Here is a 12826-nt window from a genome sequence, read left to right on the forward strand (position 1 = left end):
TTGATTTATATTCTGCTTTCTGAACCATAAGGACCCACAAAGTGGCTAGCAATAACCTAAAACATATTGGAAAATAAAATCAAAATGTAAAATGCATATTAAATTAAAACAGAGACAAATACACACACACACACACACACACACACACACACACACACACACACACATATACTGGGACAGCCCATTTGCAGGTGGTAAAATAGGGACCACCTCGGCAAAGAAGAATGGAATAAGGTCTTACCAGTGTTGTTGTTGGTATTTCTCCAAGTGCCCGATGATTAGTGTGTGCCATTTTTATACCCAAATGGTCCAGGATGACACGCAGTCATCGTGTAGCATCATTATGATAGCAGCTTTCTAGGAGGGAAATGGCAGTCTTGGGAGAACTTAAACTAGTGGCAGTAAATAAAAAAGAGATATGCTGTGCTCCCCTAGTCTCGACCCCACACCCCCAGTTTGAACTAGAAGTTCCTCCTGGAAAATGTCATCCCGATCTGTTAAGAAGCCCTTTATCAAGGGCCAAGGATGTGGTTACCAAAATGTGGTGACCAGTTGTGTTACCAAAACGTGGAAGATAAGCTTGGTGACCTGGGAAGGACCATGGCAGCTTGAGCTACTGATGCCAACAGTCGGGAAAGACTTACATAGTAATACCTGTATCTAAATTGCAAAAATGTTGAAGAGAACAAATTGTGCTCATAGCAAAGATGGAAAATCTGTTGCCCTTCCAGATATTGCTGGACTACAGCTCCCATCCTCCTTGATCACTGGTTGTGCTGGGTAGGGAGTTGCAGCCCAACAATTGTATACAGCCACAGCCTCTCTATTTGTGTCCTACGGCATACTCTGTAAATTTCACCTGAACGCCAAAAATAGGAATCCTGTTGCTATTTGCCCACTTCCTCCCTTTATTTTATTTGTGCTTTGCTTTCATGTGTGCTGTGAACTGAGACGTCTTAGACATGAGCAGTGTTTATCCTTTTATTAGGCTTTGCAGCTGTTCTTCCACAAGACTCAAATACCCACCCTTCACTTTCCTTAAAATCAGTTAATATACAGAAAGCAAGAAGCATCCAATTGATTATGTGCGGCATCTTATTATTAAGCAAGGCTGAAGGGGGGGGCGGGGAGGAGAGAGAAAGGAATTTTAAAATATAATCCTCCTTTCCCAGGAGCATTTGTCTTGTTCTCTGTGAAGTTAAAGGTCTGAAATAATGTGCCCATCAGGAGCTCAATGTTGCATGCCCATGCCAGTTGGTCCAAGGGCTTGTTATGATGGTAATGACCTGCTGCAACGTGAGCTTTGATGGCAACAATACAATTGCTACCAGCTCACCCGCTGGGAGAAATATTTTATTATTGTCAAATGCCCTCCACAGAGATTTGTTTTGCCTGTTCCTGTTTAAATTAAATCTGGAAAAGGACTGCATTATAATTTCTCTGGAGCATCACGGAAATAAACAGCGAGGTTTTTCAAATTTAGGATTCCTGGCCAGTTTTTAAATATTCTTTATTAGCAGAGAAATTACAGGAGGTGAAAGCAGAGCTGCAGGAATGCGATGGCATCGCGCGAATGCGAGCGCTGCCTGGAAGGACACGGACTCCCTCCGATTTTGCAGATGAGAGTCAAATTAATAATTAATTGGGCCATAAAAATGGGAGGCCTTCGAGATGCACAGAAAGGACAGCACTTCGCTGTGGCTTTCAGAGGAAATTAGGTCATAAAACAACAACATCGCCGCTTTTGAGTAGTCACTGTTTCAAAAAAAAAAAAGCAGGATATAAATTTATTTATTTGTTGTGCTGAATTTGTATTTATTAAGTTGTAGCGTAACTAGAGTTCTTTGACTAATGAACCATTAAAAAGAATTTAAAAGAAATCCAGTAAAACAGCAGTCACAACGCAACACGGAGAGCAGCCTGCATAGCGCTAAGAACAGTGCAAAACTCTTATAAAGCATGACATGCAAAGCAGAATGAATATTATTTCAGTCCAACAGCCACAAACACATCATCATAATAGCTACAAAAACACCCTCATAGAGGTGGAACAACATTCTAAGCCACCATAAAATGGAGAGCACAGTATTTAGATACATGATTTAAAATGTTAAAAGGCTTAGACTTTTTATTTTTTTTAAGTATTTACCTGTAGCTGGAAAGACATTAAAATAGGAGCTAGGTGAGCCTTTCTAGAGCAGGTGTTTCACAACCAAGGGGCCACCACTGAAAAGGCCCCCACCCTCATAGATACCATTTATCATAGATACTCAGAGAAGGGCCTACATGCATTTGGGAAGAGGAGATCTTTCAGATACTAAGGTCCCATGATGTGCAGGGCTTTATAGGTCAAAGCTGACACTTCAAATTGTGCTTGGAAACAGACCAATTCACCAACAATCATCTCAGATCCAAATGATCCACGTTGTCTCTCAATATTGTATAATGATATTACACCATAGGGAAAATATCCTTTTGCTCTATTTTGACTCTGCCACTGGGTTCATACAAATACAAAAGCAATAAACTTAAACATGCAAAGCGAACATGGGAAGCAAGTACCTGCTGCACCCTCAGTTCCTCAGCTAATGGGCAAGTGCACAAGGACCTCTGTTTGAAAATCAGCTGGAAGAGAGAATTAGGGACTGCAATGCACTCCCTGCACTTGCTAAAGACCAACTGAAAACAAGAGAGCACTGTGGTGCCTTAAAGACCAACATGAGTATTATCACCATGTGCCAAACAGAGGGAGTTTTGGAGGGTAGCCACACAAGAATGGGCTTTTTCAAGCCAGCCCATCCCACCAGCAGATTGTTGTCCCCAGAGAAACATGCCTGGCACTTTCATCATTGGTTTTTAGGCACCACACTAAGTCACTCAGACCTTTGGTAACTTCATTATACACATTTAAGCACCAGGTAAAAACATTCCTCTTCAACCAGGCCTTTGGCTGATTGACATCCAATGGCCTTTCAAATGTGTTGTGGGAGGGACGATTATTGGTTTGTTTTTGTTCTTATTTTTATTATGTATCTTGTGCTTTTCATATTGTAATTTTATGTTCTGAATTGCCCTGAGATCTATATATGAAAGGCAGTATAAAAAAATTAAATAAACAACAACAACAACCTTTTAGTGGATTGGTTAAGACAAGTCCTTATGTATCTATATGTTATCTTGTTGAGTTGCTTTGATACTTTTTCTTTTGTATACAGTGACTAAAAAAGTTGTGCCTTGGAAGTCGAGTTGTGCCTTGGAAGTCGAGCAGAATCCATTCCGGAAGTCCGTTCGACTTCCAAAACGTTCAGAATCCAAAGTGCAGCTTCTGATTGGCTGAAGGAAGTTTCTGCAGCCAATTGGAAGCTGTGGAAGCCCCATCAGACGTTCGGGTTCTAAAGAACATTCGCAAGCCAGAACACTCACTTCTGGGTTTGCGGTGTTTGGGAGCCAAAACGTTTGACTCGCAAGGCGTTCAGGATCCAACGTATGACTGTACTACTACTAAATATTATGCTATAAGTGTGCTTCATCAGATACAATCAAAAACAAGTACTTGAGAGGTCCACGAGGGTGGGGCCAATGCCTTCTCTTTCACCAGAGCCTCAGTCCTCATGCAAAGGGATGCTGCTGTCCAATCAGCACTCCTCCCATGCACCATGTACTTATCTCCAACGCCACTGTGTGACACCTGCAGGAAAGACCATGGCATATCCTTGCCCTTCAGTCAACAAAAATATTGACAGCACTTAAGAACATATTGTACATCCTTGGTAAATTGGACAAAACATGGATTCTGAAGTTGAATTATGGATCTGGTTTGGTTTGGCATCTCTTTCCCCATTGCATCTGGCCTGATGGCTTTAGCACCTTACTGGGCCTCCACCACTCACCTGATCTCACAAGTATGCCATGTCCTTTGGGACCCTCCTGCCATAGGCCAGCTCCTTCTGTTCCTACTTCATTCCATGCCCTGTGGGATCTCATACCATTGTCTTACTATGTAGTACAGTGGTACCTTGGGTTACAAACACCTTTGGTTACAAACACTTCGGGTTACAGACTCCGCTAACCCAGAAGTAGTACCTTGGGTTAAGAACTTTACCTCAGGATGAGAACAGAAATTGTGCGGCGGCGGTGTGGCGGTAGCAGGAGGCCCCATTAGCTAAAGTGGTACCTCAGGTTAGGAATGGTTTCAGGTTAAGAACGGACCTCCAGAACGAATTAAGTTCGTAACCAGAAGTGCCACTGTATTAGATGACGCTTCCCTCATGTCTGTCCCATAAATCTAGAAGCATGGACACTCAGAATCAAGGAGGCAGCACAGCTGTGACTTGCTGTAAATGCGCACACGGAGGCAACCTAAGCTTGCCTACTGGAAGGCAACCTAAGCTTGCCTACCTCATGTATATGCCTCGTATAAAAGCAGTGAAGTCACTCTGCAGTTTTGTTTTGTTTTTAGCACCATTTGGGAATAATCTATTGGTTTTCCCAATTGTGCTAATGGTGGAAATGAAAGGAGTTAATAGGGAACTATTTTAACAGTAACAGCATTAAACTCACACTCCTAACACTTTCTCTAGTTCACTGTACCATGTGCTCTGTCTAATCTTTTCACAGCTTCACTGGGACTGTCTACAATATGAGGGACTGTTGGCAAAATTAAGTCAATGGGGAGGAGAAGCAATTTATAAGCTATAAGCCTTCTACAGATTTACAAAACTGATTATTCCAAGTTTTATATAACTTTAACGACAGTGGTAATTATGTAATGTATAAAGGAAAGTAGGCAGTGCTAAATGTGATCTATTGTTGCTATCTTTAAATAGTGAAAGGAGAAGCTAAGCAGCCTTTTGTATTTCCAGGAACCAGAGTTGATCATGTTTAGAACTGGGTGCCATTTCCCTCTGAAATCATCATTAAATTCAGAATTAGCTGATGTGAAAGTCCAATTGATGCAAGATTTTATCCATACTTAATATTTTGCATATTTTGGATTTTTGGGTAGAGTTGGGGGACTTGTATTTTTCTACAGTTTGGAACCATGTTGCTTCTAAAGGCAACAATCCTAGAATCGTGGAATCATAGAATTGTAGAGTTTGGGTCTCAATAATAAATTAAAAAGTAAAGTGTGCTTATACTGGCAATTCACATAGTTATCACAGTGATTTACATCACTATAATTTTTTTTCAATAAAAAAGTAGTCTCCTATCCCACACAAGGCTGACCAGGACCAAAATGAATAGATGCTCCTTTACTAAATGTGCCACTGAATGAATTTCTGTGAGGCTCTTATTGTATCTTAAATACAAATGAGTTCTCTTTTATAACTGGGAGATTTAGGGGAAGAAACTCCAAACTCCCAGTGTGAAAAGATTAAGGTCAATCTCCTGTACTTCATGTCACAAAACCTTTTCACAAGAACAAAATAAGAAACCTAAAAAACACAGCTGTAATATGTTTTTATAACACAAGCAAAAAAGACGAATTTCCCCTTAAGCAGCAATCAATAGTTGCGTGTTTGTGGATTGCTAGTGAAGGGAAATTTACACGTGACTATAAAAGGTTAAAGAATTGCTGGAAATCTTTATATATGACATATATTGATTCAAAGAATACTAATATAATCATAAAACTGTTTAGAATCAATGTTAATAAGTGTTAATAAGTTAATATAGCTGTCCAACAATAAATATAACTTGGATGGCTTACAAACAAAACTATATTAGAAAATATATAATTAACATTAACAGGAAGCATTACAGGACAGGCAAAAAAGTTTCCCCTGAAACACAAATGGTATAAGAAGTTTAAAGCCTAGATTTTAAAACATAATTTACATTATGTTTGAATTATCTGCACCCAAAAGAGCATAGAGAAGGTGCCAGGTGAGCCTCTTTGGGGAGCCTATTCTATAGTCATGGTGCCACTACCAAAAAGGCCCTCTTAGTAAACACTTGCCTCACTTTACTTGGCCTGGACTTCTAGAGTAAGGCCTCAAAAAAAGATCTTAGGGTTCAGATAGGCATATGTTGGAGGAGGTAACCTGGTTCTAAACCATCAAAAGCAGCATTTAAAGTGGGCCTGGGGATATGTATGCCTAGATGTGCCCGATACACTTGAATAATAAACCAGCAATATGCCTTAAAACAATTCAGCAAATTGAATTAAGATTCTATGTTGACTTTCTCTCTATTTCTCGTGCACAGTCTTTACACTTTATATCCAACTTTTCATACATCTTTATAGAGTCAGGAAAAATCAGCAGATCTACATTCTTTTTCTTTTTGTCTTTTCTACCAGAGTTGTTTAATTTGAGCAAATTAATTAAATTGAATAAAACTGGGTAAAAATGACATGTTCGATACAGCGTTAATTACTCTCTATTATATCATGCCATTGCTGTAAAATCAGCTCCCATAAGTCCTTTGACATAAAGAGGCTGAAGGCACATGATATGACTGATCTCTTGGGGAGTGAGAGCCCAACAGTTTGCATGAGCCTTGTTATGGCTTTTTGCAGGTAATAAACACTGTTTTACAGACATCCTGTCTTCAAAACAAAACTGTTTCTGTTTTGTTTTTTTATTTCACACACGCCCCCCACTGACACCTTGGCAATACATATCTCAAAAGCAATACTGTTGCTTTTGGTAGCCAACTTGCTCTGCTATTCAGCTAGGACAATGGAATATTGATATATGGGAAGCTTACAAGCTTACGGTGGTGGTCAAAATGCAGGATGGGCTAAAACGGGGGGGGGGGGCATTTATTGTGAGCCAAAGAGGCCATGGTACTCAGCAGTAAAGTTCTCATACAATTTATCCAGCAATTCTGTAAATGAAGACAATTGTGGAGGAATAAGCAACTGGATGATGGAAAAGGGGAAAAGTTGGGTTCATTGCACACCTTCCAACATCTCACAGAGCAAAGTAAGGACATTGTTGTGGAAATGCAGGATTGAGGCCTGGTAACCCAAGTGTGTCCCACAAGTCCAAATGCAAACATACAGTTATAGATGGGATACTAGAGTCAGTTAGTGAATATGAGAAACTAATAAACGGTAGTATTTAGATAATATTTGGGATTCTTTTGGGGAAATGGCCGGGGGGGGGAATCTACTTGTACGTCAAGCTGCAACATTTTGACTGGACTGTGGAATTAATGCTTTGCCAGTGTTACTTTTTTTAAAATGGATAAAGGGTGCCCAATAGCTGTTATTTTCTGGCCTAGCTCCCCCTTCTTATGGTACTTAATCTCCAGAACAGACTGGGAGCCCTTCAATAAGAGACATTTTAAAATACAGAGGCATTTCCTGACTGCCCTTCTTTTGTAAAAAGGTAAAAGGTAAAGGAACCCTGGACAGTTAAGTCCAGTCAAAGGCGACTTATGGGGTGCAGCACTCATCTTGCTTTTCAGGCCGAGGGAGCCGGCGTTTGTCTGCACACAGCTTTCCAGGTCATGTGGCCAGCATGACTAAATCGCTTCACTACGGGACACCGTGACAAGTGCCAGAGCACACGGAAACACTGTTTACGTACTTTCCCGCTGCAGGGGTACCTATTTATCTACTTGCACTGGTGTGCTTTTGAACTGCTAGGTTGGCAGAAGCTGGGACAGAGCAATGGGAGCTCACCCCATCATACAGACTTGCACTGCCAACCTTCCAATCAGCAAGCCCAAGAGGCTCAGTGGTTTAGACCACAGCACCACCCACATCCCTTCACATAGAGGACTGTCTTCTGCAAAAGAGGGCACAAGGCTGTCCTACTTAGTGCCCACCCATCCCATCAATTCATTAATGAGGCTTCATGCTTGATTTTTTTTTGGGGGGGGGGTGCTGATACAGATACTATTTTGTCCTTGTTCCTGAGCTGCATTGTTCTTACGCTGGCTCAGGTGAGAAATGAGAATCCATATTTGCAAAAGGATTTTGTTGCAGCTCTCATGAATGAATTCCACCACAGCTATTCTGAACCAGTCTTCAGCAAACAAAGCAGACTAGGAGAACTAATCTGCACAGATTAATTTTGTTCTCCAGCCCCAGTTTATGGGACAGCAATCTTGCCATGCTTATTGATTATCAGACAAGACTACTAATCCCCTTAAGGTCATTTAGTGTACTTAATTAAAGAGCAGTTAGCAAGCTCCCCCCCCCCAAAGTAATAGTGGCTGTTAAAAGTGATTTGTACATTACCAATATGGTGCCTATTAATCTAAAGGTCTACTTGGCATTTATATTTTTCCTAAACACATACACACTCACACAAACATTGGGTAGGTCAAATTAGAGCTGAAAAAGACTGTGCATTTAGTTGTTACATTGTCTATAAAGAACAATTGTGAAGAGTGAAAATAGCTTTAAAGCATAAACATGTCAATTTTACAAAAATATATTGGGCTTGATCTATATTCCCGTAGGCTGATGGAACTGCCTGCTGCAGACAGTTCATGCTCTGAGCCAGTGGAAATAAAGGGAAGGAGACTGAGCCATACAGTTAGTCCCTCCTACAAATGAACAACTGTACTCTGTTAACTTTAGATTTTCTCAAAACACAGGATTTGACATGGTGCTTTCTATTCCACATGCACCTATACATTGTAGAGGAAAATGAAATTGCATAAAACACCACATATATTTAGGTATAAGATAGCTTCATTCTACTATCCAACTACATGCTACAGTTATAGTACAGTTACTTAGTTGTTTGGCCCTTACAACCTCTGAGCTCCAGTCCTGTGTCTGGGCACTTTCACCTGACTCTGATAACAATGAGAAATAGAGTTGCTGGCACTATGCTTCAAATTGCCTGTTGACCTCCCCCAGAAGATATATATATATAGGGATGTTTTTCATGTTTGATGTGGTTTTATAATTTGCTGGAAGCTGCCCAGAGTGACTGGGGCAACCCAGTCAGTTGGGTGGTAACTAATTAACACACAAGCATAAGGGATAAGATGGAACCTTGCAGGACCTCACAGTTTAATTTCCATGGGGCTAAGCAGAAGTCCCTCACTGTTGTCTTCTGGAACTGGATCTCTAAGTAGGAGTCCGAATTACTGTTCATCTGATTCCCAACCCAAAGAGCCAATCCAGCAAAATAACTATGGTCAGTTGTATCAAAAGCTGCTTAGAGAGTCAGAAGAATCCACAGACCAACACTCTCCTTTGCCCCTTCTTGGCAGAGGCCATCCATTAAACCAAAAAGGGTGTTTTTGTGCCAAAACTGGGCCGAAAGCCAAATTGAAAAAGGTTTAGATAACCCATCTCTTCCAAGCACTTTTGGAGTTGTCTGAGCAGGTATTTGCAACTGGGCAGAATTTGTCACAAACCTACAGATCCAGAGAGGGCTTTTAAAGCAGTGGGTACCATCTCACCTTCAAAGAGGAATTTATCACTCCTGGATCCCACCCAGTTAATCTCCTGCTATTGGGTGGAGAAGTGGCTTTGACTGGTGATCCAGATCTTTATCTTCCTCACCCTCTGCAGGCCAAGTTTTTCAGGTGGGCCCACCTGTCAGTCAGCTGCCATTACAATGAAGTCAGGTGACCCTCCCCCCATGTTTTAAAATCAAACTGTGCAGGCAAGTGCACAGCCTGCCAAACACCTATGAAAACTGTCTAGAAAACCAGACTATCAAGTAATGGTTGGGTTTTGCAGAGGTAACTGTGGTGTCTGTAAACCTTTTCAGGCAGACTCAAGTCTCTACCTGTCCCATACATGACATCAGGTGTAGGGCAGATGGCTGTGACTTTGCCAAAATGTCTTTGTGGACCAAATGGGGAGGCCCAGCAGGCCTGAGGTTCCTTAACCCTGCCCCGGGAATAGATGTTAATAGCCATGAAAGACAAGGATCAAGTATACATTTGGCTGGTTGTGCCTTTTCAAGGGCATTCCCCATATCTGAGTACAAAACTAATCCCACTTAACCTGACTCACTGTATGTGCTTTAGTTGCGTGTTGAGGTCTCCAAAACCACCCCTCAAAATAATTCACACCACAGACAGAATTTTTGTTTTGGGTTTTTGGCATGAATTTGGCCACAACTTTATTAAAATACAAAATATGTGAGTGGTTGCGCAGGCATTGGTTCTCCAACTGTCCCCTAAGGACAGAACTAAACTAGCCTTGTCAACAAGGGGAAACCCTACAGGGAGAGACAGGGAGCCAGGTGCTTGGCCCTCCCCTCTCCCCTCAGGCTCCCAGGGGCTCTCGCGCAGCCCTGGCCCCCGACCGGAGGTTACGGACACTGCATATCGAGCCCCTGTATTCCTGACCAGAATTTTCCCAACACTCAGGCATTAACTTGAGGGGCCAACACAGTCAACAAGACCCCTCATACAACCAAAATAACCAATCCCTAACCGCCAACCTTACAAGTTGTGGCTATTTGCTATGCAGTAGGCAAAAACCAGATGACACCAGCCAATCAGCCCAATGGAAAAATTCCTACCAGGCCCCTGCCAAGCAGACGACCCCATGATAGGCACAGCAAGGTCAACACAGAGGCCTAAACATAGGGAGGGAGGGAGGGTGATCCGAAGAATGCAGCCAAGAGGAGGAACAAATCACGTGCTTTTATACCCCTGGCTGTCCCTCAGAAATTGAAACATGCTTTTCTCCCCAACAACAGCCTGGGTCCAATCAGAATGGTGGCCAACTCATAGCCCCCACCCCAGCAACTCAGGGGTAGTTTGTTAGGCCCCCACCGCAACACGTGCTCTCCATGAAGGAGAACCCGCAATACCTCCACTGTATGTGCAGCAATGGCAATATAAAGTTCAGCATGAATACAAAAAACCTGTGGTTTCTAAGGACCTCATATGTTTGTTACAGCAAGCCTCCAAGGCCTTCTTATCTGGGACAGAATTCAATAACCCATTCACTACCTGGAATAGCTCTGCTGGACAGCTAGTTAAGGATGCTATGGTGGCAGCCATCACTGTCCCATAGTAAGCATGATAATGTGCTCTTTCCTGTCTTCAGGCACAGTCAATAAGAGGCTTGCACCCCTTGCAGTCAAGCCATCATCTCATCTGCTTCATTGTCTTTGATGAAGCTGACAGGAGCACATTTGTGGCACATCTTCCAGAGGTTGGCACCTGGTTGGCCACTGTGAGAACAGGATGCTAGATGGGCCTCTGATCTGATGCAGCAGCGCTCTTTTGTTCCTATTCAAGTCAATGGAAGTATCCCCTTTGATTAATAGCAGCAGCTTGAGACCTACTTATTATTAACACTGGACAGTGTTGTGCACACACCCATAGTAATTTTAAATATTTAGATACCATTAAAATTGATGGATTCCTCTCCCCCGCCTGCTCCTGGTACCATTTAATTTGGATATTTTCAAGCAGCTTACCAGATAAAACCCTTTTTAATGTTCTATTTATTTATTTTAATACTGTTGCTTGGGATGCCTGTATAATCAGATAAGGATCATTAAATCACTTGTGATTAAATAGGATAATAATATTTGCTCACCCTATTAATATTAGAGCTTATGCTGACTGTATTTTTTTGATATTTCGAATGAAGTTGTCATAATTTTTTTCCAATTATATGAAAAGGCCATATTATCTCATTGTAAGGATTATGTCCCTTACCTCATCTACCATAATGTCTGCACATATTGCACTTCAGATTTCCCCGTGTTCTTAGCAGCTGACCTCAGGCATTTCTCTAGTCTCCCATCTGGCACCTGTTATTTATCCTCTATATAGTTTTAACCATGTTTCCACTCTCACCCCACCCCCACCCAACATTCCTTAAGACACACTAAGAAGTAGCTGTTCATTATCCCCATAGCCAACCATAATCTAAGTCATGTTCTATTCACTAGCTAATATCTTGCACTGCCCTTTGCTATGAGCAAAGACGTCTCTCGCTTAGTTTCCCCGGTCCTTTGAAGAACGAAGAGTTTCAAGAGTTTACTCGTAGGCTTCATCCACACGGCAGTTCATTCCATTTTCACAACATTTCCCTAACTGTTAATCTCCACGTTTTATTTGATATTCCGGATGACACAAGAGCCAGTTCCAGAACTATGGTGGAACATTGTGCCAGTTTACCACTCGTTTTCATTTTACCTGGAAGGAAATAACACGGAAATGACCACTTAATTTGCACTATATTCCATTATAGTTCCAGAAGTAGCTTTTACATCATGTGAATGCACAAATATAATGTGCAACTTAGCAGATAGAGAAAAGGCATCAGAACATAATACACTGCCATGTGATTGCAGCCCTGGTGCTGGCCCCATGTACCCAGGATTGGCCCAATACACAGGACTGTGTTATCTGTGTTACCAAGGCCCGACTAGCCTCCATTAGAAGTTGGGCATTTAGTGTTGGAGCATTCTTCCAGCAGAGATTCAGTGAAGGAGGAGGAATCTTAATGCATCTTAAATCATGTTGGCCATTAAGATGCATCTTAAAGCATCTTAATGGCCAACACGATCACTTTTAGTCGTTCTTGCTGCAAACATAACACAACAGCACGTCTGGAAGCTTTAGTCAAAGGGATACATTTGAAACATACTTAGCATTATGTTTTTGACTGGATACACGGTAAAATCAATGGGACTTAGAGGCAGATGATTAGCACTGGACTCTTCGGGATTCTGCTCAAAAAGACTAGGTTCTATTCACGAATTTCCAAAGTCATACCAACTTGCAAACTGGGAGAAGAGACACTTGAGTTTAAATTACTTGCCCTAGATCACGTTAATATGTTTGCTTCAGAGCTGACAATTCCATTCTTTTTTGTGACTTTCAATAATTACACTGCACAATCTGTTCCTTTATTAGTTCCCCAATGAATAAT

The sequence above is a fragment of the Zootoca vivipara genome, chromosome 3 (assembly GCF_963506605.1).
Source record: "Zootoca vivipara chromosome 3, rZooViv1.1, whole genome shotgun sequence".
NCBI lineage: Eukaryota > Metazoa > Chordata > Lepidosauria > Squamata > Lacertidae > Zootoca > Zootoca vivipara.